Genomic DNA, 26,344 nt, shown 5'->3' on the forward strand with positions numbered 1-26,344 from the left:
ACTTTGCACATGTAGTGCCCCTAAAGCTGAATATTTACCTGAATGTTTTACTTTTATCCAGACGCTTGGCTTCTTATAGGCTAAATTGAGCTGTGGCCTGTGAAAAAGTATCTGCCCTTTCTTAAGGCAATGCCTTCACACTCTAATTCAGGTTTTTCTCAAAGGATTTCTTATTTGCATTCTGGTTTAAGAATCAAGTCCTTAAACTTACACAAACCACCATTTTGAGCTTCAGTTATCCTTGGAGAGCATGGCTTATAATCAGCCTCCTTAAGTACTTGGAATTAAGTGATATGCAGAGAACAGCTTGCCTTTAATAGATCTCCTTACCTGATCTCAATAGGGCCCTGTCTCAGGTATTAAAAAGAAGAAACCCAATTAGCTCTAATTGCTGCTCTCCATGGATGTATTGCCTTCTCATTGGCAGATGGTCGCTGGTGTTGTAGAGGAGGCAATGATGAATTTTCTAGGTGGAAATATTCCTCCCCCTTCTTCTCACCATATTTATTTTTCCCCCAATGCATCGTACAATTCACATATCTACGGTACCTGTGACTCCAGGTTTAAGAATACAGGTATTAGAAACTGATGATCTTCTCAACAGAGGACAGTTCCCTTCCCAGAAATTCAGGCCACTCGATCTTCCCTTGGCTTGGTTTAGTTGAACAAACATTTACTGGGTGTGAGCTGTATGTCTGGGACTGTGTAGGTATTCTACTGATTAGACTAGAGAGTTTTCTTGGTAAATTCAGATGAAACTTACTCTTTTTGTGCCCAGAAATGTGCTATATGCATAGTAGATGTTTATATTATTTCTTTTGAACAATTGTGTTAAAGATATTAATTAATTAATAATTTAGGCTGCCTTTCCAAGGACTCAAGGTAATGCTTGCCTCTGACCCTAAGAAGAAATGCTCAAGATTTCCCAGTCCTCACCCCAAATTCTACTGTTAAATTTGCACCAAGGCAAATCTCAGACTTTTAGAACTGGAAAAATAGTGGCATTATATAATAGAAGAACAATTGACTAGATGTCAGAGGTCTGACCCATTCCCTAACTAATTGTGTGACTTTAGTCATTTAATAATTGTATTTATTTCAAAATGTTTATTTGAATGCCTATTCTTTGTCAGGCCCCATTCTAGGTGCCGGGAAGAGCTGGAGGTGAAAGTGTGGTAGAGACAGAAATGAATAAGACACATTCTTTGTCTTAAGGAATTCATTATTAAGTGGCGAGATAGACATATATGCAAAGAATTGCTGTATAACCTGATCAATGCTAAAATAGAAATATATGCAAAGTGCTTTAGTAGCATAGGAAGAAAGAAGGCCTAATTTTAGACGGTGGTGAAAAATCAAGGAATGCTTCACGGAATTTGTGACACTTGACATTTGATATTTGAGTTGGGCTTTGAAGTATGAAAACAAGTTAACCCAGGAGAGGTGAGGCAGAGGTTAAAGTGGAAACAGTGTATGCAAAGTCATGGAGTCATAAATTGTGTGAGATCTTTATTCTGATCTTCACTGGAGATCCTTGTGTCAGAGGTTGATTAAACACAGGAGGGACAAATTTCCATTATAAGGAAGATCACTCTGGTGATAGTGTAAGGAAGAGCCTAGGAAACCATTCTCAGTTCATGCCCAGCCCCTTGCCAGCCTTTAAGATTGCACTTCCATGGAGTACTAAGGAGAACATCAGATACACAGCTCGTACTTTTCCCCCTTGGGTTTTCCATTCTATAAGTGGGAATGCATCAAGTTGTTAGAAATTGTTATGCTCTCTGGATGTTGAGTTCCCCTATCTTGGATGATAATAACAATTGTTAAATTAAACATCTATGCTGTGCACATTTTTTTTTGGTATTTAAGGTGCTGTGGGGGAGATACAGAAGTAGTAATGACAAGGTCCCTGCCCTTAGAGAGATTATAACTTACCTGTGAGAGAAGAGAAGCCTCCTAAGTGTCTAGAAGTACTTCATACTGACATATGAAAGTGGGCTGCTTAACAATTTTATCTTTTGTGTAATTTACAATGATTTGTTAAGTTTGATGAATTTTCAATAGGTAATTTATTTACATGATTTCCACCTCAAAAGGTATACTTCCCCTGCATTTAGTTTTTCTACCAATAAGCAACTGATATCACCAAATTCATATGCATCTTTCTAGAACAGTCTATGCATCTACAACTAAGTATAAATATGCTTTCTTTTACCTTCTATTACACAAATGATGCCATACTATAGGCACTGTTTTTTGAACCTTGCTTTTTGTCCTTACAATATATCACAGAGCTCTTTCCATAACAGCACATGTAGAGCTGACCCATTCTTTCATGTTGTTTTTGTTTGTTTATGGGTGTATTGTATTCCAGTGTTTGGATGTGGTTTAATTTATTGAATCAGTAAGGTTGATTTTAATCTTTTGTTTTAATAAATGATCCTGAAAGGAAAACTAAAACCAATTTTAATCCTATGACATTTTTTTTTCCTTTTGTTTTGCAGTACGGGGGCCTCTCACTGCTGTGGCCTTTCCCGCCACGGAGCACAGGCTCCGGACGCGCAGGCCCAGCAGCCACGGCTCACGGGCCCAGCCGCTCCGCGGCATGTGGGACCCTCCCGGACCGGGGCACGAACCCGTGTCCCCTGCATCGGCAGGCGGACTCTCAACCACTGTGCCACCAGGGAAGCCCAATCCTATGACATTTTTGTCTCATGCATATTTATCAAGACTTCAGGTGGAGAAAGGAAACAGGCTGGGCTTTAGATTGCATTACATTACGTTTCTGCTGCTTCTCACCTCACGTCTAACTCATACTCTCCCAAGAAAAGTCATCTGCAGTAATGTCTTCCATGTTTCAAGACAACTGTTTTGAACACCTCAGGATTCTGGGCTACCCTCAGTTAGTGGAAAGATCATGGATTTGGTGCTAAGCAAACCTTTGGCTCAAATTCATATCCTGGTTTCATTACTGTCTGGCTGGATAGTCTTGAGCAGGTGAATTAATCTCTAGGACTCAGTTGTGATATCTGTAAAGTAGGGATAATAACAGCAGCTACCTTACTGTGTTGCTATGAGGATTTAGCACAATAATCCATGCAAAGAAAAGCATAATGCCTAGTATCCACAAAATGTTTAATGAAAGAAAGTTTGATACCCTTCCTGTTCATTAATGTGGAGAAACTTGATGAGACAAAGGAAAACTAGCTATTCTTGACCCTTTAGAAAGATTTCCACTTTGTTAGGGTTTTCACAAAATACCAAGAGCTACTAGAAAAATCAAACTTTCTTTCACAAGGTGTACATTCCTCATTACACCAATTTTCTCAGGGCTACTTTTACATCCCTGTTCCTTAGAGTGTAAATAATAGGGTTGAGGGCAGGGGTAAGTACTGTATACAGAAGGGAAAGCAACTTCAATAAGTCTTCATTCTGAGGCCCTGATGGGAAGCCATAGACAATGCCGAGAGTCCCATAATACAGACTGACCACTGTAAGATGGGAGGAACAGGTAGAGAAGGCTCTGCTTTCCTGTGACAGAAGGAATCCTGAGAATGGTGGAGATGATGTCAGTATAAGAAGCCAGAGTTAGCAGAAAGGGACCTAGTGCAAATAAAGAGGTGCATATAAAAGAGGTCATCTCAGCTACTTGAGTATCAGTGCAGGCCAGTTTCATGATGGACTTCAGATCACAGAAGAAGTGGTCAATCTCACTGGCAGCACAGAATGTTAACCGAAAAATGTGGACCACGAGAAGGATGGGTGCCAGAAATCCAGCTATCCAAGAGGCGCCAGCTAGCTAGCTAGCAACCCATGATGCTGGAATAATGCAATGGGTTACAGATGGCTATGAAAAGATCATAAGACATTACAACCAGTAAGAAGCATTCTGTAGCTACCAGAGCAGCAAAAATAAATAAATAAATAAATAAATAAAACTGGCAAGCACAGTCTGAGAAGGAAATAGGCCCATGAGGTGACAGCAATGCCCTTAGCATCATGGGCTCAATGGTAGTGGTGTAGCCAAACTCTAGGAAGGAAAAGTGGTCAAGAAAGAAATACATGGGAGAATGAAGGGAGCAATCAGCCAAAACCACAGTTAGGATTACAATGTTGCCCATGAGAGTCATCACATAGATGACCAAAAATACCCCAAAAAGAAGATACTGAAGGCCATGAAGATCCCCCAAACCCAAAAGGCTAAGTTCTGAAATCTGAGTCATATTTTCTTAGTGCTAGCCATGACTTGGATCTAAAAAATAAAAAAAGAAAAAAAGGAAAGAATGACCATTGATCAAATTCTATTTTTAGAAAAAAATGAAACTGCTTAGAGGCATCGTACATATCAAGCATAATTGGCTTCTTTCTGGATGTTCAAGATTTTTAATTAATAAATTTGATCACAGTCCCCCAGAGGCCATTTGGAAAGTTCACCTTTGACTTCAATTATCCCTTCATATACAGAATGTATAGGCCCTTGAAACTATGATTATGACATATGAAGATGCACATTTTTCCTGCTATTTATTTTTGAAAAAATAGAGAGAAAATATTCTATCTTTGGAGATCTTACTCTGGTTGTTTCTATTGCTGCTAGAGGTGTTATCATCATCAGCAATGAATATTCTGAATGACTTACCTGTAAATTGTATAAAGTCTATGATCAAATTTGTTTCCTGTTTTAGAAATTCCATACCAATTAAATAATATGACTTGAATTTCAAATGTTGAAGGATGTTTAATTCTTACAACTTATTTAACAGTAAGTTCTCTATACATTAGTAGAGGAGGCATAATGACATGAGGGTGAACTAGTGATGGTAGGGATATGGTATGGTATAATAGAGACACACCTGAATTCAAATTCCAGCTCTGCCACTGAATGACGTGTGCCTTTGAGTAAGTCACATCACTTATCTGACAGTTTCCTCATCTTTAGAACAGCATATTAATTCTATGTAACACGATTTGCACAATCACTGGTCCATATCAGTCATTTAATACATTCATTCATCCATTCGACAACACTTATTGAGTGCCTACTCTGTGCCAAACTCTTTGAAAGGTGCTTAGAATAAAATGGTGAAAAAGTCAAGAATTTTTTAACAAGTCAGGAGTACTCTCTACATCTCATGGAGTTAACATTTTAGTAGGAAAGAAAGACTAACCACAAGTAAAGAGACCCATAAAATAATTTTGAGTTGTCCACTATGAATGTAAAAAATAAGGACCCAAAATAGGAATATGCTGTATGTATGTGTGTTTAGGAGAGGGCTACTTTGGTTGGTGTGGTCAAGAAAATCCTAAAACATTGAGACCTAAAAAAATGGGAAGGAGATAGTCATGCAAGATTCGGGAGTGAGGGGTGGGAGAAAGTATTCTAGGCAGAGGGAACAGGCCTTAAGCAAGGAATGATTTAGAGTGTTAGAAAAACTGAAATTGAAAAATACATATATATGGTTTGGGGGAGTTGGAGAGAGACAGAGAGACAGAGAGAGAGAAACAGAGTCAGAGACACAGAGAGAGAGACAGAGAGAGAAACAGAGACACAGACACAGAGAGACAGAGAGAAAGAGATGAAGAAGAGATGAGTAGAAAAATAGGAAAGGGCCAGGTCATATATGTCCTTGTAGGCCATGCTATGCCATGTAGACGTTATATATGGTAGGAATTCATTGGAGGAGGTTAAGCAGCACTGTGATCAAATTTACACCTTATAATCACTTTTTACACTGTGTAATTAATGAATTAGAGTGAGAACTTCATGGGTAGATTAAGACAGTTAAGAGATTATTTCAGTGGACCAAGTGAGAGATGATAGTAAACCTGAATAAAGTGGTTGCAAAAAAGTTGGAGGGAAGGCAGGGTCAAGATACATTTTGGAGGTAGACATGCCAGGGCTTACTAATAAATTAGATGTGAGGAGTGATAAAAAGTGAACTATCAAAGATAACTCCTGGGTTTCTGGTTTGAGCAACTGTTTCTGTTTACTTTAATGGTGATAATGTGGAGGGAAGTTTAGGGGAAAGTTCAATTTGGAGGTGTTAAGCTTAAGATGTTTGTTTATGAGAATTCTGAGTGGAGAGAAGTGGACAGCTGGATTTGAGAGTATGTAGCCCACATGAGAACGCTGGAGTAGAATATAAATTTAGGAATCATCAGCATACGGATAATATTCAAAGCCACAATAATGGACAAGGTGACCTGCAGAGAAATTATGGATACACAAGAATGTACTACGCTGAGCTTTAAGACCCTTTTTCTCTTAGGCCTGACAGAAGGAAAAGTAAGAAAAAGAGATTGAAAAGGAGTCAGTGAGGTAGGATGTAAAGTGGGAGGAAATACAATAAGAGAAGCCATGTTTGAAGAAAGTTATTGATTGTGTTAAAAGCTGGTATAAGGTTAAGATGAAGACACAGAATAGTCTCTTATGTTTGGTTACATGGAAAATAGATTCAGTAAAGTAGTGGAGACTGAAGAGGAACAGAAAAATTGAGTGGTAACTAGAGAGATGAGCATTGACTTTCCCTTTTGCATGCTGGTCAGAATGATCCAGCATAGAGGGGTTTTTGATGATATATTAGTAAATGAGGAGCTAATTTTAAGAGTGAAATCTTTTATAAAGTGAGAAAGGATGGGATACAGAGCACAAGTGGAGGGGTTCACCTTTGGTAAGGGCATGGACACTTCATCTTTTTAACAAGAGGAAGGCTAGAGAAAATAGATGCAGTTGTAGTAAGTTGATACATCTAATCTTAGGAAGATGGTGGAGTTTGCTTCTAATGGTTTCCATTTTCTCAACGAAGTAGGAGATGTTATCATGCAAAAGTGAGGGTAAAGGAAGACATATGGGAGGTTTGAGGGCAGAAGAAATATAATAAAATAGTCGTATCTGTAAATGAGAATGATATCCTTCTAGAAGAAATACTAAAATTTCCAGGCAGTATTGAGTGGCAATTTGATTTTTGAGAGCATAAGTTTAAGGTGTAATCACACGGCTTTCTTGCATGGTCTTCACTAGCAATGTTTAGCTAGAGTGGGGTAGGCAAATAGTTGGTTTCAATCAGATTTGGAGTTTGACAAATGAAAACAATGGAAGAAAAGAGGGGCAAGAGAGTTAGGGAATATTTGTAAAAAAAGTTGTAATGAAGGACTATAGATAAGTGTTAAGTCTCTCCCATTTCCTTCTGCTGTTTATTAAAGACAGAAAGGACATTAAAACTGTCATTTGATCAACCCTTTAATTTTTTGACTAAGAAAGAAAATTCAGGCAGGTAAATTGTCTTTCTTAGGATCTAGATCTAGTTAATAACAGAGCAGGAAATGACACCCAGGTCTTATTTTCTGGTTCTTGTTCCTTCCATTATAGCATGCTCTTATACTTTTTGCTTTCTTTTTGTCTCTCTTCAGTGTCCAGTCCTTAATGTGTAACATGTAAGTACCTGAAGAAAGACTTACCTTCAGTTTAGTAACATGTGTCGGGAGCTTAATGATTTTCAAAGAACTTTCAGACCCATCATTATTTTTAATCTTCCCAAAAATCTTGTGATGTATGTGGGAGTGTGAGTAGGTCTTTGATTTGCCTCATCTGATTTTTCAGATACAAAAACTGAGTATGATGATTACTATACTACAACATTGTATTTCAATTATGGCTATTTTTTTGGAGGTAAAAAGTTAATCTTATGTATGTTGATATAAGTGTGAATTTACAAGATGCTAATCGTATTATGAGCCAAGAGTTTTTGTTTAGTAACTGGATGATAGGAGTCATATGGAGATTGCCATCATCTGAGCTGAACAACAAATAACAGAAACTGAGGTAGCTTTCCATGATGGACATGTAACAAAAAACCTGCTTTAGGAAAAAGGGGTTTGGAAGGTAGGATGAAGTAAACTATTTCAGAGCTCTGGTGGGTGTCCAGCAAAAGTAGTACCTTCTTAGGAGAAGAGAGAGAAGGTATTTCAGGCAGAGGGAATAATGTGGAAAAACATCCAGTTACCTGAGGACCATGTTGGCCATTGATTTCAGAAAGATTGTTTGAGCAAAATGAGTAGGGGCCTGAGGACAAAAAAGCGGGGGAGCACATACATTTTTGGAGAAAGAAATACCAAAAAAAATTTTTTTAATGGGTTAAAGTGGGAGAAACAAAGAGAGTGATATCACAGAGTCCAAGGAAGGAAAAGGAGCCATCAGAATTGTTAGTAAAGGAGCCATGAATATTGGAGTGCTGTGACAAGAATCCTGACAGTACTGAGACAGGGATGTATAAAGTAAAAACAAGAAATGTAGGTTATTATTTCAAGACTGTTGGTGAAGTAAAGGAGAGGGAGAGAGAGCCAAAATAAAGTAGAGGTAGAAGAGAGAGAAAGGACTGAGAGAAGATATTCTTGTTCATTCTTGATTTTGCTTTTTAGTAAAGGAGAAACTTGATCAAGATTCTAGGTGAAGAGTCTAAGTCCAGAGAGAAGTAAGTATGAAAGACATGCAAAGGGATGACTGATGGAGCAAGGAGGGTTAGAGGGGATAGGATGGGGAAATATACAAGTGGAGGCATTATCCTTAGACAAGAAAGAACAATCATCTTTTAGAAGAGGAGAAAGGGGTAAAGATGGGTGTGGATAGTGATTATCAAGATAATTACCTCATCTTTTTCCTTCCACTTGAGTTTGGAAACTTAAGCCATCCTTAGATGGCTACGATGAGCCCATGGTAGAGATGTTCACTTTGCTTCCTCAGAGCCTGTCTTCTTGTTCCATCTGCATATGTGGAGCCCAAAATACTTAGCAGAAACCAAAGTGGATTGCTAAGACATGTAGCTGGTTTGCTGTACCACTACTATGTCGTTTGACCAGGAATAGATCCAGCAACATCATGACAGACACGATATTATATGTCCTTTAAAAAGATCCGACAGGGCCTTAAGAATCATGGCTTTCCAACCTTTCCTTTTATATCTGCACAATTATACTTTACTCCCTAACTTCCCTGGAACCCACCAAGCTTCCAAAAAGAAGATCTAAGAGAACTTCACCCTAAAGGCTCTTTTGGTTTTCAGGCGGTTGTAACCAAAGCATTTTTAGCTCCTGCAGTGACCTCCTTTGGGTTTAGAAAGAGCACAATACTGGCCTATGTATCCATGTTTTAAACACTCCTACAACCTTCTGCAAGCAGGGATTGGTAGATACAGCTCAAATAAGAAAACCAATTATCTTTAAGTTTAGCTCCCAGGGGAGCTTTGCTTTTTAATTGAGAGATCAATGTTGGATTCTCATGACATCCTGAACTTCCCATTCAGTGACTGCTGACTAATAGTGTGAAATTGGAAATTGGAGTATCTGACATGTCACATGGGTTAGAGCCACGATCCATTTAGGCCAGCCACCAGAGGCTGCTGAAAGCACCAAGCAATAGCTTGGAGAGTGTACAATGTGAAAAAGTATTGGAACGAGTGACAGAAAATCTAGGTTCTAGACTTGGATCTCCTGCTGCATGTGCAATCTGGTGTGTCATTTATCTTTACTAAATCCCAGGTTTTCCTACTTTGAATGGGAGCGATAATCCCTGCCCTGCTGACCTCACAGAGTTGCTGTGGGACTCAAATGATGTACGGGAAACGCTTTATCAACTAGAAATCTATACGATCCATAGTAATATCATATTTGAGGAGTGTGTTAATGATGTCGCTGATCACAGAAGTTGAGGATAGTTTTGTCTTTAAGTTCAAAAATATCTGGACCCCTAAAACTAGAAGTAAAACTCTTACTTTTTTACATCCTTAAATACCGCCTGAAAACATCTAAATCCCTTCCCCCAAAGCCTTCAGTCAACTTTAAATGAATTTTACATTCTAATTAAAAGCACAACTGTTAGAGTTTGGTTTTTATAATCGAATTAAAAGTCCTCTTACACAAGCTGCCAGAGGTAGTTTTTAAAACCAGTTACCTTGTCATTTTTCCACCCTTGGTAGACAGATTGCATCTGGCCTCCTGAGTAAGTTTTGTCAATGCAGGTTCATCTGCTCTCCAGGCTATAAAGAAAAGAGTTGTTTGGGGTAGTAAAACCTCTTTGTATAGCAGTTAGTGAGGCCTCTCCCATTTCTCTGATGACTTTGTGAAGCATCATACAAAACAGAGCACTTGTAGATACATAACAATTTCTTCTTATCCCAGGCCATCATCATTGTCACCATCTGGTTACAGAGTTCACAAACAATGCCTGGCCCCTCCTCTGTGTCAGTCAGTACTCTAAATGCTGGGAATATAAAGGTGAAGAAAGGCTGCAAAGCTGAATCCATGACTTACGAACTCAATGACTAATGGAAATGACAGACACGTAAACAAAGCAGTGGAACTGCAACATGATAAATGCAACAAAAGGACTCTGTATAACATGTAGATGTAGCACAGAGAAAGGAGTTGTGGGATGGGGGAAATAGTAACAGTGAAGGTCCATTGAAGGAACTGCCGTTTGGGGATTTTTTGGTTTATTTTCTTCCAAAGCACTTTTTCATCTATCATTTCATTAATCTTTATAATGCATTGGGTTTTGAAGGATGAATAGAAGTCTTTTGAGCCAATGAGTGGGTGGAGTTTCAGTCAGAGGGAATAGCATGTGCCAGTAAAGAGTGACAGTAGAGAAGGCTGGAGAAGGAGGCAGACACAGAAGATGGCGGGCCCTGTACACCATCCTAAACAGTGTGGACTTTATCCTGAGGTCAGTGAGAAGGGTTTTTAAATAGGGAAGTGGCGTACTCATGTTTGTGTTTTAGAAAAGCTACATACTTTGAGTGGATATGCAAATAAACTAGAGGCAAAGGAGACTCAGACAGGAAGTCCAATGAAGAGGCTGTTACTTCAATTCAGGAAAGAATGATGGTTATTGGAAAAAGAGGGAAGCCAATGGCTTCAGGCAATAGTAACATCACTGTCTTTATCACTAAGACCATCTTGTCCCTTCATCATTATTCAACTTTATCAAAAGTAATTTGTGGAAGAAAATAATTTTTCTGAGTATTTGCAAACATATGAATGGATCATAACCCTGAAGTTCACGTGTGACTTAGTTATTTGGTGTCAACTCACATTTCCCATAGAAACAACAGCAGTCCTAAATCTCTGGCCATCCCAGAGAAATCGATTTAAAGTACAAAGTACTTGGAAAGCTTTATGTTTGCAGTGAAACATAATTGTTCTCTAATAACATTTGTCACATTAATAAACAAAAGAATGAAGGAATAAATGTATTAATATAATTTACTAACACAGGCAAAAGTCTGTATTAGGTATTATCAGAGATGCAAAGATGTCTCAGATGTAGCTCTTGGCCTTGAGGGAAATGAAAAAAATGCTTCAGCTGGACAGCTCACCAAAGTGACACCTCCTCTCTAATGGCCAGCATGCTCGCCACTAAGGCTCAGCAGGAAGTTTCATTAAAAGAAAATTCAATAAATGTTACGTAATCTTCAATACACAAGAGTACTAACCTAAGAATCACACAAGGTGTCGGGTCTTTGATTTTAAGCTCATGAATTTTTCAAAAATGAAGTTTAATGAACAATACATAATTTGCACATGGTGAATAATTAAAACAGTATAACTAATCCTCCCTCCAATTCCAGACCAACAGTCCCTCTCTCCAGAGGCAACTACTATAAATTGTGGGTGCTTCAAGAAATTTTATGTGCTTATACCAGCGTTTATATATATTTACATTTTTTCATATTTACACAAAAGTGATTGCACAATCCATAATAATTTCACAGAGCTTTTTAATTTAATGTATTTTGGAGATCTTTCTGTATCTGCATGCATAGATCAATCTCATTCATTTTAACATTTACATTCTGCCTTGGCATATGAATAAGCCATTATTTATTTATTTTTGTTACAGAGCTTGTTTTCTAAGAAATAAAAACATTATAGATACGATGAAAATTCTTTTTGTCCCCAATCCCATTTCTCGTGAGCCCCAGAGGCATCCACTATGCTGAAGTTGCTGTGTGTCCTCCATGTTCATGTTTTATCCTACTATATATGAATGTATCTATAAATAATACATGATAATATTTTGTATATTTTAAATTTCACACAAATGGCATAACATTTTGCAACTTGCTTCCCCCCAACCCCCGTCACTTCACATTTGTTTCTTTAGACCTATCCTTGTTGATAGTTGTAGTTTTCATTCACCCATTGTTGATTTATCTTGCTCCTAGTTATACTGAATACTGTGGGTTTGTTGGCTTTTCCTTGTAGGCTATAAATAAAAGTCCCACAGTTGGAATTATTTTTCTCAAATCTTTGCTTTGACTTTGCACTGGATAGATTAATAAAAGGATGGAAGATTCTTATAAATTGAAAACCTGGAAACTTTTTGGTCTAGAAAAGGAAGGACATTTATGTTAATAAATTTTAGCCAGTACAAACAATGTTGCAATAAATATTCTTGAATATGTTTTTTGTATTTCTTTAAGGTACCTAGGAGTTGAATTGCAGGCTCGGAGTATATTCATATTTTCATATTTACTAGGTATGACCAAATTGCTCTCTAAAGTGGATGTGCAAATACTTATTCCCACAAGTAGCGTAAACAGTTGTTTCCTCACATTCTTGCCTGCATTTGGTATTAGCAGATATTTTTATTTGTGGTAATCTGATGTAATAGTATCTCTGTGCTAATTTAATTTGCATTTCCCTGATTATTAGTGAGGATAAAAGAATGTTTTCATCTTTTTACTGGCCATTCAGGTTTTCTCTTTTGTGCATTGTCCAATAATATTTTGTCCATTGTTAATTTGGATTGTTGTTTAATAAATGTAGTCCTTTATGGAATCCATATCTGTCTGTTATATATTTGTTGCAAATATCTTCTCCAAGTCTGTCACTTGCCTATTAACTTTGTTTATTGCAATGTCTTATAGCATAGAAAGATGGAAGGTTTTATTTTTTTTTATGTGGTTAAATTTATCAGTAATTTACAATTTGTACTTTTCAGGCCTTATTCAAAAAATCCTTTCCTACCCCAATAACATTAATATATTATTCTAAATTTCTTTTAAATTTTAAAAGTTTTTTAAAAAACATTGTTATTGAGTCCATCTTGAATTTATTTCTATATATGATGAAATATAGGAAATTAATTTTATTTGTTCCAATATGAATAAGCAATTGTTTCTACACCACTTATTGAATAGTCCCTCATTTCCCCTCATGATCTACAATGTCAGTTCTGTCACATACTAAGGTCCCTTATACAGCTGACCCTTGAACAACATGGGTTTGAATTGCACAGGTCTACTTATACGTGGAGTTTTTCCAACAGTAAATACTACAGTACTACATTATCCGTGGTTGAATCCACAGACGTGGAACCAGGGATACAAAGGAACTGTGTGTATATGAAGGGTCGACTGTAAATTATACATGGATTTTCGACTGCAAGGAGGGTTGATGTCCCTAACCCATGCATTGTTCAAAGGTCAACTGTATTCTCAGCTTTCTGTCTGGGTCTCTCTTTTCTCCAAATGATCTGTTTGCCTCTCTCTATGCAAATACTATGCTGTTTTAATTACTATAGTTTTCTAAGTCTTGATATCTGTAGGATAAGTACTTCCTATTTATTCTTCTTCATAATCGTCTTCGATATTCTTGGTTTCTTAATTTTTCATATGAATTTTAGAATCAGTTTGTTAAGTTTCATGAAAAATCCTCTTGGAACTTTGTTTGGAATTGCCTTGAACTGATAGATTAATTTTTGGAATTGTGGAAATCTTTAAGTTAATGAATTTTTCTATATGGAAAAATGGTATATATCTCCTCTCATTAAAGTCTTCTTTTAAGTCCTTCAGTAGTGCTTACAATATTTTCCTAAAGATAATGGGCATTTTTGTTAGAGTTTTACTTAGGTTAATAGTGTTGCTTGTTATTATGAATGGTAGCTTTATTTTAACTAGTTTTATCTTTCTATTTTTTTTAAATTTTATTTATTTATTTTTAAACATCTTTATTGGAGTATAATTGCTTTAACATGGTGTGTTAATTTCTGCCTTATAACAAAGTGAATCAGTTACACATATACGTATGTTCCCATATCTCTTCCCTCTTGCATCTCCCTCCCTCCCACCCTCCTTATCCCACTCCTCTAGGTGGTCACAAAGCCCTGAGCTGATCTCCCTGTGCTATGCGGCTGCTTCCCACTAGCTATCTATTTTACGTTTGGTAGTGTACATATGTCCATGCCACTCTCTCACTTTGTCACAGCTTACCCTTCCCCCTCCCTATATCCTCAAGTCCATTCTCTAGTAGGTCTCTGTCTTTATTCCCATCTTGCCCCTAGGTTCTCCATGACCTTTTTTTTTTTCTTAGATTCCATATATATGTGTTAGCATATGGTATTTGTTTTTCTCTTTCTGACTTACTTCACCCTGTATGACAGACTCTGGGTCCATCCACCTCACAACAAATAACTCAGTTTCGTTTCTTTTTATGGCTGAGTAATATTCCATTGTATATATGTGCCACATCTTCTTTATCCATTCATCTGTTGATGGACACTTAGGTTGCTTCCATGTCCTGGCTATTGTAAATAGAGCTGCAATGAACATTTTGGTACATGACTCTTTTTGAATTATGGTTTTCTCAGGGTATATGCCCAGTAGTGGGAGAGATTAGTACAAGCAACTCTATGCCAATAAAATGGACAAACTGGAAGAAATGGACAAATTCTTAGAAATGCACAAGCTTCCGGGACTGAAACAGGAAGAAATAGAAAATATAAACACACTAATCACAAGCACTGAAATTGAGACTGTGATTAAGAATCTTCCAACAAACAAAAGCCCAGGACCAGATGCCGTCACAGGCGAATTCTATCAAACATTTAGAGAGGAGCTAACACCTATCCTTCTCAAACTCTTCCAAAATATAGCAGACGGAGGAACACTCTCAAACTCATTCTACGAGGACACCATCACCCTGATACCAAAACCAGACAAAGATGTCACAAAGAAAGAAAACTACAGGCCCATATCACTGATGAACATAGATGCAAAAATCCTCAACAAACTACTAACAAACAGAATCCAACAGCACATTAAAAGGATCATACACCATGATCAAGTGGGGTTTATCCCAGGAATGCAAGGATTCTTCAATATACACAAATCAATCAATGTGCTACACTATATTAACAAATTGAAGGAGAAAAAGCATATGATCATCTCAATCGATGCACAGAAACCATTTTTTTTTTTTTTGCAGTACCCGGGCCTCTCACTGCTGCGGCCTCTCCGTGGAGCACAGGCTCCAGACGTGCAGGCTCAGCGGCCATGGCCCACGGGCTCAGCCGCTCTGCGGCATGTGGGATCCTCCCGGACTGGGGCAGGAACCCACATCCCCCGCATTGGCAGGAGGACTCTCAACCACTGCGCCACCAGAGAAGCGACACAGAAAGCTTTTGACAAAATTCAACACCCATTTATGATAAAAACCCTGCAGAAAGTAGGCATAGAGGGAACTTTCCTTAACATAATAAAGGCTGTATATGACAAACCCACAGCCAACATCATCCTCAATGGTGAAAAACTGAAACCATTTCCACTAAGATCAGGAACAAGACAAGGTGGCCCACTCTCACTACTATTATTCAACATAGTTTTGGAAGTTTTAGCCACAGCAATCAGAGAAGAAAAGGAAATAAAAGGAATCCAAATCAGAAAAGAAGAAGTAAAGCTGTCACTGTTTGCAGATGACATGATACTATACATAGAGAATCCTAAAGATGCTACCAGAAAACTACTAGAGCTAATTGATGAATGTGGTAAAGTAGCAGGATACAAAATTAATGCACAGAAATCTCTGGCATTCCTATACACTAATGATGAAAAATCTGAAAGTGAAATCAAGAAAACACTCCCATTTACCACTGCAACAAAAAGAATAAAACATCTAGGAATAAACCTACCAAAGGAGACAAAAGACCTATATGCAGACAATTATAAGACACTGATGAAAGAAATTAAAGATGATACAAATAGATGGAGAGATATACCATGTTCTTGGATTGGAAGAATCAACATTGTGAAAATGACTCTACTACCCAAAGCAATCTACATATTCAGTGCAATCCCTATCAAACTACCACTGGCATTTTTCACAGAACTAGAACAAAAAATTTCACAATTTGTATGGAAACACAAAAGATCCCGAATAGCCAAAGCAATCTTGAAAATGAAAAACAGAGCTGGAGGAATCAGGCTCCCTGACTTCAGACTGTACTACAAAGCTACAGTAATCAAGACAGTATGGTACTGGCACAAAAACAGAAAGATAGATCAATGGAACAGGATAGAAAGCCCAGAGATAAACCCATGCACATATGGTCATCTTATCTTTGATAAAGGCAGCAAGAATATACAGTGGAGAAAAGACAGCCTCTTCAATAAGTGGTGCTGGGAAAACTGGACAGGTACATGTAATAGTATGAAATTAGAACACTCCCTAACACCATACACAAAAATAAACTCAAAATGGATTAAAGACCTAAATGTAAGACCAGACACTATAAAACTCTTAGAGAAAAACAAAGGCAGAACACTCTATGACATAAATCACAGCAAGATCCTTTTTGACCCACCTCCTAGAGAAATGGAAATAAAAACAAAAATAAACAAATGGGACCTAATGAAACTTCAAAGCTTTTTCACAGCAAAGGAAACCATAGACAAGACCAAAAGACAACCCTCAGAGTGGGAGAAAATATTTGCAAATGAAGCAACTGACAAAGGATTAACCTCCAAAATTTACAAGCAGCTCATGCAGCTCAATAACAAAAAAGCAAACAACCTATTCTAAAAATGGGCAGAAGACCTAAATAGACATTTCTCCAAGAAGACATACAGATTGCCAACAAACACATGAAAAAATCATTAATCATTAGAGAAATGCAAATCAAAATTACAAGGAGATATCATCTCACACCGGTCAGAATGGCCATCATCAAAAAATCTAGAAACAATAAATGCTGGAGAGGGTGTAGAGAAAAGGGAACTCTCTTGCACTGTTGGTGGGAATGTAAATTGATACAGCCAGTATGGAGAACAGTATGGAGGTTCCTTAAAATACTAAAAATAGAACTACCATATGACTTAACTAGTTTTATTGAGGTATAATTTACAAACAATAAAATTCACCAATTATGTGATGAGTTTTGGCAAATGTATACAGTTGTGCAATGGTGACTACAATCAAGATGTGGAACATTTCCTTCACTCAAAAAAGTTTCCTCATGCCCCTTGAAATGAATCTCCTCCACTCACGCTGGGTCCCTGGCTACTGGGGATATATTTCTTTTCACAATAGTTTGTTTTTTTCTAGAATTTTATATAAGTGGAATTATTATATATGGTATATAGGCCTTTGTGCCTGAATTCTTTTACCCAGGATAATGTTTTTCAGATTCACCCATGTTTTTGTTTATATCAGTAGTTTCCTTTTTATTGCTGAGTAGTATTCTATTGTATGGATGTACCACAGTATATCCATTCACCAGCTCATGGTTGTGTCCATCTTTTGGCTATAATGAATAAAGCTATTATAAACATTCACATGACAAGTCTTTGTGTGGACGTGTTCTCTTTTCTCTGGGATAAATTCCTAGGGTGAGGTTGCTGGGTCATATAATACGTGTATGTCTAACTTCATAAAAATTGCCAATCTGCGTTATAAAATGGCTATACCATTTTTGCATTTCCACCAACAATATATGCAAAGTTCTTAGAGTTGTCCCACATCCTTAACAACACTTGATGTTATCAGTTTTCTTCATTTTAGCCAGTGAATGGTAACTATTAAAAAATTCTATTTTCTAATTGTTTTTGCTACTGTATAAGATTATTATTGAGTTTCTAAAAATATCTTCTTTGCAACAATATTTACGAATTCCCTTAATAGTTAAAATAATTTGTCTGAAAATTCTCTTTGGTTTTCTATGTAACCAATCAGGTAGTCTATGAATAATGATACTTTCTTCCATTCCAGTGCTTTAATCTATTTCTATTCTTTGTCTTATTGAATTGACAGTGATCTCTCCAATGCAATGTTAAATAGCAATTTGGAATGCAGTTACCCTTATCTTGTTCATGGCTCTGATGAAAATGTTTCTAAAGCTTCTACATTAATCATAATGTTTATTTTAGGTTTTTGGTAGCTATCACTGTCAGATTAAACTTTTCCCTCTATTTTGATTTGTTTCAAGGGTTTTTTTTTTCCATAGAGAAGAGTGGTTGAATTTCATTTAATTTTTTAAATCTATTGAGATGAATACATATTATTTTCTCTTTAATCAGCTTAAGTAATGTCTTGTAGTAATGGATTTTCTAAGGTTAGACTATAATTTAATGCCTGAAAACAAGCCCATTTGATTGTATAGTATTATTTTTATACATTTGTTGAGTTCAATTAATGAATATTTTAATTAGGACTTTTGAGATTTTTATCAAAAGTGAGATTGGCATATAATTTTTGGTCTTTTAAACAAGCTTGTCTGGTTTTGGTTTCAAGATTTTACTAACCTCATAAAATGGATTGGGTAGATTTTCCTGTTTTTTCTGTTCTCTGGAATATTTTATATAATGTAGAGATTTCCTGTTCTGTGATAGTTTGATGAACCTTACCTGTGAAAGAATGTGGGATTGATGCCTTTGTTGGCAGAGAGATTGGCTACTGATTGAACTTCTTCAGTGTCTAATGGCCTATTCATGTTTTCAACTTATTCTTGAATAAAATTTTGTTAATTTGGATTTTTCTACAGAATTTCTCATCTCATCAACATTTTTATATTTATTGGCATAAAATATTTCATAACATACTCATTACTTTAAAAATCTAAAATGTTTAGTAATATTCCTATTATCATTGCTCATATTCATTATTCAGGTCTTGATTCTTTTTTACTTTTTCAATCTTATCAGAATACTGTCTATTTTATTAAGCTTTTAACAAATTAGGTTTTAGATTTATTAAGCATTTTTATTTTTGTTTCCTATTTCATTAATTTCTGTTTTGATATTTATTTCTTTTCTTTTTCTTTCTTCTGGTTCACTTCACAATTCTTTTCTAACTTTTTGAGTTGAATGCTTAACATATTAACATTCAGCTATTTTGTTTCATATTGCATACATCACATTTTCTTATATCACATCAGTTACACTCTACAATTTGATATATGTCATTCAATAATAATTGTGTGTAATTTTAATTAAAATTTTTCTTTATTCCATTTAGAAGGATTTTTGTCTAAATGTATGGGGGTTTGGGGGTATTTTTTATTAACTTCTATTTTGTTGCATTTTTATGAGAATGTTATTAATATGATATTGCTTATTTAGAATTTGAGACTGGCTTTGATACTTGACTTGTGTTACAGTTTTGTAAATCTTTCAAATGTGACTGAAAATAATGTGTATCCTATATTTTGGGGGCCCAGGACTTGATATGTATGTGTGTTTGTGTATTAACTCAAACTTCATAATTGTGCTGTTTAATATCATATATTCTTCCATATCTGCTTTATCAGTTTCTGAGAATGGTGTGTTAAAATTTCCCTTCTAGTAATAAGGATCTGTTCATTTTTCTCTTGTTCTGTCCAATTGTTTCATCCCTCAGAGCCCCAGTTTCTCTGTCTGTAAAATGCAATGAGAAATTGTGTATAAAACAATAAGTTCTGGGATTGTAGGCACTCAATCATCCAGAGGTGCTCTTGCTTGGTTGTTATTACTATTTTACATAATACTGATATTAGTAAATCCAAGCCCTGCCCTCTCAATAAGTTCTCAAGAGGACTTGGTTTTGGAGGGTGAGGCACACTGTTCAGAATGAAGCCCAAACAAGGAATACTAAATCATGTTCATCAAGTCGTATTATCTAGGCAAGGCCAGTGACAATTAGGAGTCACCTCATTCACAAGGAAAAGCAGTTGCTTCTAGAATGTGCATCTCTTGGGAACTTTCTTCAAGTCACCAAAGGGACAATGGTCTCAGGGTGGAGTGAGCAATTATAGAGCAATGTAGGGACCAGACCTCAGTATCCTTCCTTCAGCTAAGCAGGGCTCCTGTGCATTGGAACCTCATGAAGTTCTTGAAGGAACACATGGCTACTGGTAAAGTCTTTAAAGATTCTAGACACTCCCAAGGGTCCCTTTCTTAAAATATGTTTCTAAAGAAGTTTTGGCAGTTTTCCTATGAGAATTGGTGTTTTCTCAGGTATCTGAGCAAGAGGCTGAAGTGATTTTTGGGAAATCTCTCCTTCTCCTACCTGGGTCTGGTTTTAGGAGAAAGCCCTAAGAGCAGACCAGAGGGTGTGGTGACCCTCCACTCCCACCCTTACACTTTCTAAATGAATGGGATGGCAGGACATTTTCTTTCCTTCTTTATTCCCTTCTTCCCTCCCTCCCTCCCTCCCTTCCTTCCTTCTTTCTTTCCTCCCGTTCTTCCTTATCTTTATTTCTTTCTTCCCTCTGTGCCTCAGATGTGTTAAGCAAGGGCTCAATCTAAAGAAAATGTGTTGCTACTGACTCAGTCTCCAGTGTTCATCTCTCAGTGCCTTGATGCCACATGTATATAGCACAAACCTAGGATTTTTAAAAAGTGAAATGATCACTCTAATAAAGGTTGGAAAAGTAGTTTAACATGAAAATCATACAGACTTGAGTTCAAAATTCTGACTCTATCCCATACTGTCTGTGTATGTGTAACTGAGCAAGCCACAAATCCTCTGATACTCCTAATAAAGTCAGGATAAAATCACGTTGTTGAACCCATGGAATATACAACACCAAGATGAACCCTGATATAAACTATGAACTTCGGGTGATTATGATGTGTCAATGTAGGTTCCTCAATTGAAACAAATGTACCACTCTGGTGGGGAATGTTAATAATGGGGGAGGCTATGTATATGTAGGGGCAGAGGATATATGAAAACTGTCTGTACTTTTCTTTGAATTTTTCTGTGTACCTAAAACTTCTCTAAAAAATAAAGTCTTAATTTAAAAAAAATTTAAATCAGTTTGTTGTGAGGATTAAATGAGATAATCTGTGGATTTATCATAGTGTCTGGCATTTGCTAGGCTCACAATAAATGCTAGCTCCCTATTCCCTTCTTAAACTCATATCTAGTTAACTCTGCCCTGCTTTGAGCTCCACATAAACGCTCTTCAGCTACAGGCACGTATTTGTTCACCCAATGGGCACTTGCTTTGCACAGCCCACTATTACTGGGAAAGTCAAATACAGATGTCATCCATTTTCCCATAGAACTGTAATCTAGATGGAATACAACACACACACATCAAATCAATAGAAAGCAATGTATTTGCAAATGCTGAGTTATAATGCTGGGGTGGGGGGCGCGGGCAGAGGCATAAGAAAAGGTCAAACGGGAAGTAAATACTGGAGGGGAGGTAGACTATTGAAAAAGGAAAGGAGGGGGTGAATTAGTAATACCCCTCTGGCTTTTCAGAGGGTTCAGAAGTAGACACAAATGGGCTTCCCTGGTAGCGCAGTGGTTGAGAGTCCGCCTGCCGATGCAGGGGACGCGGGTTCGTGCCCCGGTCTGGGAGCGTCCCGCATGCCGCAAAGCGGCTGGGCCCGTGGGCCATGGCCGCTGGGCCTGCACGTCCGGAGCCTGTGGTCTGCGGCGGGAAAAGCCACAGCAGTGAGAGGCCGCGTACCGAAAAAAAAAAAAAAAAAGAAGTAGACACTAATGCCTATGGCAAAGCCCAGTGAAAAGTTCTTATTCTTCCCATGAACAACATTTCATTAATGCCAACTTGGTTCCAGGCACTGAGGTGGTTAGATAGGTATGAGACACCTTGGTCTTCCCCTACAAGGCATACAATCTAGTAGAGGAAGCAAGATATGGGTATAAGAAAAGTGGAATAGAATAAGGTAGTATAGGATGATTGCATGCTGTAATCATTGGTTCTAAAGTTCCAAGGAAGGGGTGAACACTTTTGGTCAGCTCAGCAGGAAGGTCTTGATTAAAAATATGGGGAGTATCTTTGCTGAAAAGTGAGGGTGTTTTGAATGAAGAAAATAGTAAGTGCAAAGGGGAGGATATGAAGTATGGGGAAGGGAAGAGGGGTTGTGAAAGATAAAGTTTGAGAGGTAAGATTCTGATTGTGGAGGATCTGTGAGTTAAAGGATTTGGACTTTATTCTGAACTTTATTCTGAGGACAATAAAAAGCCATTGAAGAGTTTAAAGTAGAACAGTGGATGTAGTCAGACTTCTGCTTAGAATAATCATAAGGCAGCAGTGTGGAGGATAAATTGGTCAGGGCAAGCCTGGAGGCAGTGAGACCAGTTAGGAGGCTACTGCAATAGTCCAGGCAAATGATAAAATAGAGAAAAGTCTGCTCTAGGGCAGAGGAATTCCCAATAAGGAAGGTGTCAGAAAACAAGATCCTCCTCTAGGTCTGGCTGCCTTTAGACTTGAAGCGACTACACTAGGTCACACTTGTTTAGACCTTGCCCAAACCTAACCTGATGACAAGTTTTGAGTCAGGAAGTAATTCCCTGATAGCTTCTTGTAATCAAGGCCTCACATTTTTTTTTTTTTTTGCGGTACGCGGGCCTCTTACTGTTGTGGCCTCTCCCGTTGCGGAGCACAGGCTCTGGACACGCAGGCTCAGTGGCCATGGCTCACGGGCCCAGCCGCTCCGCGGCATGTGGGATCTTCCCGGACCGGGGCACGAACCCGCGTCCCCTGCATCGGCAGGTGGACTCTCAACCACTGTGCCACCAGGGAAGCCCAAAGCCTCACATTTGTTTGTTGTCTGGCCAATCTGAGTAGTGTGGACTGTAGACAGAGAACAGAGTAAAGCTAGAGTAAAGTTTTATGGAGGTCTTGGTCTCAATAAAATATGATTCTTACCACAACTGTAAGTATTCACCCACTCAAAGCCATCTTGGGTCAATTTAGGGAAATCAGAGCTCTATTTAGAACTTCCTCACGTATGGTAGTTAAGGAATTGTTTAGATGTTAGCAAGACCTACAAAGAAGGTATATCAGCCCTACCCAAACATCACCCCATTTTGTCAATAACCTTTGCTTCTAAATTTGCCTTCTACCCTGTTCCAGCCAAACCAGCCTTTTATGCATCTAGATTCTATTATCTCAGCCTTTGATTCCAAGATTCCCTCATTCCCTTCACTACTCATCCATTCTTACCACTCCTCACTCTTCATAGATTTTATTCAAACCACCCACTCTTCCTAGAGGCTCTCTTATGAACCCAATCCATTCTGCTTCCTTTGCCTTGAGTCCCAGACTCACAGCTTATATCCCTTGGTGCTTATTGATAGGCACCCCAGTAATCCAGGAAGTGATATAACAGAATGGAAAGGAAATAAGCTCTTTGGACAAAGAGACCCGGATTCAACTCTGTATTAACCATTAATTAGCTGTGTTACCTTGAGTGAGTTACTTAATGCTTTTTAGCTATAGTATTCTCATCTGTAAAATGGGAGCAACAATAGTACCTATATCACAGAGTTCTTAGGAGGATTATGAGGTAAGTGATTTGGCATTTATCACATAGAAAGGACTCAATAAATGTCAATTTAAATGAAAAGTCATAGTTCAGTTGCCTTTTGGGTGGGATTTTCTGTCTTCCATAAATTAATTGAAAGATGCCAAAAGTTAGTGACCATAGATTTCTTCCTTGTCATCCCTCTCCACCCCTGCATCTGGTATAGGGCTCTGTAAACAACTTGTTCATTAATTTAATGACAAGATGAGGCATAATACAAAGCCACAGATAAATAATTGGCTATGGGAAAGGGAGTGGGTCTTAGGGGACAGAAGCTAATATAAATTTGAGAGACCAGATTTACCAGAAAGTGAAAAAATTCGGAAACCTTGGGCCCTGAAGGTTAATAAGAGAGGGCGGCATCTTGCCTTATGCAGAAACAGTGTAATGTAGTAGAAAGGGAGTTTCAGAGTCAGGCAGTCCTGAATTGAAATCTAGTTTCCACTGCATTCAAGCTATATGACCTTGGACAAATCTCCAAATCACTCAGGGCCTCAGTTTCCTCATCTGTAAAATTAAAATAATAATATTTGACTTCCAGAGTTGTGGAGAGGATTCAAGGTCTAACCTATTTAAAATGCCTAGAATAATGCTTGAGACATGGTTGGTGGCCAAAAACACATCACCTACCTCTTCTTCCCTTCTCTGTCCTTCCTTTATTGCATTGAACATCATGGAAATCTGGGTATGGGGAGGGGGAAGAATTGTGAGGTCTTCCTGAGAACATTCCCAAATGTTTCCTTCACATCTTTGTTCCTCAGACTGTAGATCATGGGGTTGAGCATGGGGATGACCACTGTGTAAAATACAGAGAACAGCCTTTCCCTGCCTAGTAAGTACTCAGAGGTTGGGCATGAGTAAATGAATACCATGGTTCCATAGTACAAACTGACATCAGTCAGGTGGGATGCACAAGTAGAGAATGTCTTATGTTTGCCCTGGGCTGAGGGGATTCTGATGATAGCCATGAAGACACATGTGTAGGAGACCAGGACTACTGTAAGGGACACAGACACATTAAAACCACCACAAACAAACAGGAGGAGCCGAAGGACCTGTGTGTCAGAGCAGGAGAGTTTTAAAGGGGAGAAATATCACAGAAGTAATGAGTGATGACATGGGACTTACAGAAGGCCAGATGAAAGGTTGTGCTAGTGAGGAGCACTGTGTTCATTAGGCCCACTGCATAGCTGGCAGCCACTAGCTGCAAATAGAACCTTGGAAATATGATGATATGGTAGAGCAGAGGGCTGCAGATGGCCACGTAGTGGTCATAGGCCATGGAGGCCAAGAGGAAGAACTCAGTGACAGCAAAGATCACAAAGCAGCTTGTCTGGACCACACAACCAGAGAAGGAGATGTTTTGGCAACCAGAGAAAAACCCCATCAACATTTTGGGGACGGTAATGGAAGAATAACATAAATCAATAAAGGACAGGTTGCTGAAGAAGAAATACATGGGAGTGTGGAGTCGGGAGCTCACCACAATGAGAACAAGGAGGCCCAGGTTTCCAACTACTGTGACTGCATAGATGAGGAAGAAGAGGGCAAGGAGGACGGGCTGAAGCTGAAGCTCATTGGTGAAGCCCACAAGGAAGAATTCGCTCAACGCACTGGCATTGCCTGCTCCCATTGGGCCACTGCAGGTCTGCGGGAGGGATATGCATGACAATAGGGAGACGTGTACAGCTCAAGTCCTTAAACAGAGACCTGTAGGATCTGGTCCTGGCTACCTAGGGCATGACACACACAGTTGTGTGTGTCAACTGTGACAAATACTTGATCCTGGCTCACTTATTTCTTGCTACCCTCCAGCCTATTGTATACAAGGTTTAAAGGTATGAGAATGGAATTTGAAGTCAGAAGAATGGTTCTTAATCTCAAATTTTGCCACTTATTTTCTCTGTGACCTCGGGGGAGTGTCTTAACCTCTCCGAGTCTTCTTTGTAAACAGGGATAAAATACCAATCTTGTAAGACTGGTTGTAAGGACTAAAGGTGATAGTAGGTGTATGTAAAATATCTAGCAAGGCATGGGAAGAAAGCAGGTACTCAGTGAATCCTAATTTTCTTCCTCCTTCTCCATACTTCTTCTTCCCAGCACCAAACCTGTCCTCAGCCAAAGTTTAACCTGAATATAAAGTCAAGGACACAAATCTTAGACATGGGAGGGACTCTACAAACTAGTTTTTTCATTATCAGTTGTGTGTTTGAGGGACAGCAGGGGATGAGTGGAGGGGGAATATAATATAAAACAATAAAATACAGAGGTAAGAGGGCAAGCTCCAGGATCAATTATAGGGGGGTTAGAATCCAATACTATGGCTTACTAGCTGTGTGACCTTAGACAAGCTAGTTAACCTATCTGAGCTTCAGTTTCCTCACCTTTAATATGACAGTACCAAAATTTTCCTACTTCATTAATTTACTGTGAAGATGAAATAATTCATGTAAAGCACTTAGCACAGTGTCTGGTGGACACTAGGCATGTGGTAGCTTTTATAATGATTGGGAATCTCCTAGTTTGTCTGTTCAAACCACACAGAGGCCCCTTTTAGATTCTCCCATTTGCCTCCTTAAGAATCCTTCCCTAACTTAGCTCCTGTTACTACTCATTGTGTTGTGATTCTCCAGTGTGTTGAGGCAGTAAAAAGGGTGAGAACTACTACTCTAATCTAATACTGTTTTCAAGATCTAATACTGTTTTCAAGAGGGAGAAATCCAGAAATCAGGACATCAAAAAGGGAGTAATTT

General features: G+C 38.1%; 1 pseudogene across 1 annotated transcript; it reads right to left on the bottom strand.

Moving 5' to 3' along the window:
- Nucleotides 1-3,312: 3,312 nt before the first annotated feature.
- On the bottom strand, nucleotides 3,313-25,224 carry LOC309817618 (annotated as a pseudogene). The gene is made up of 3 exons: nucleotides 24,317-25,224; nucleotides 6,168-6,204; nucleotides 3,313-4,228 (listed from the first exon to the last, which is right to left on the bottom strand). The product of its transcript is annotated as an uncharacterized misc_RNA (transcript).
- Between the last annotated feature and the right edge of the window lie 1,120 nt (nucleotides 25,225-26,344).

Source organism: Grampus griseus (genome assembly GCF_964374135.1).
Source record: "Grampus griseus genome assembly, chromosome: X".
Lineage (NCBI taxonomy): Eukaryota > Metazoa > Chordata > Mammalia > Artiodactyla > Delphinidae > Grampus > Grampus griseus.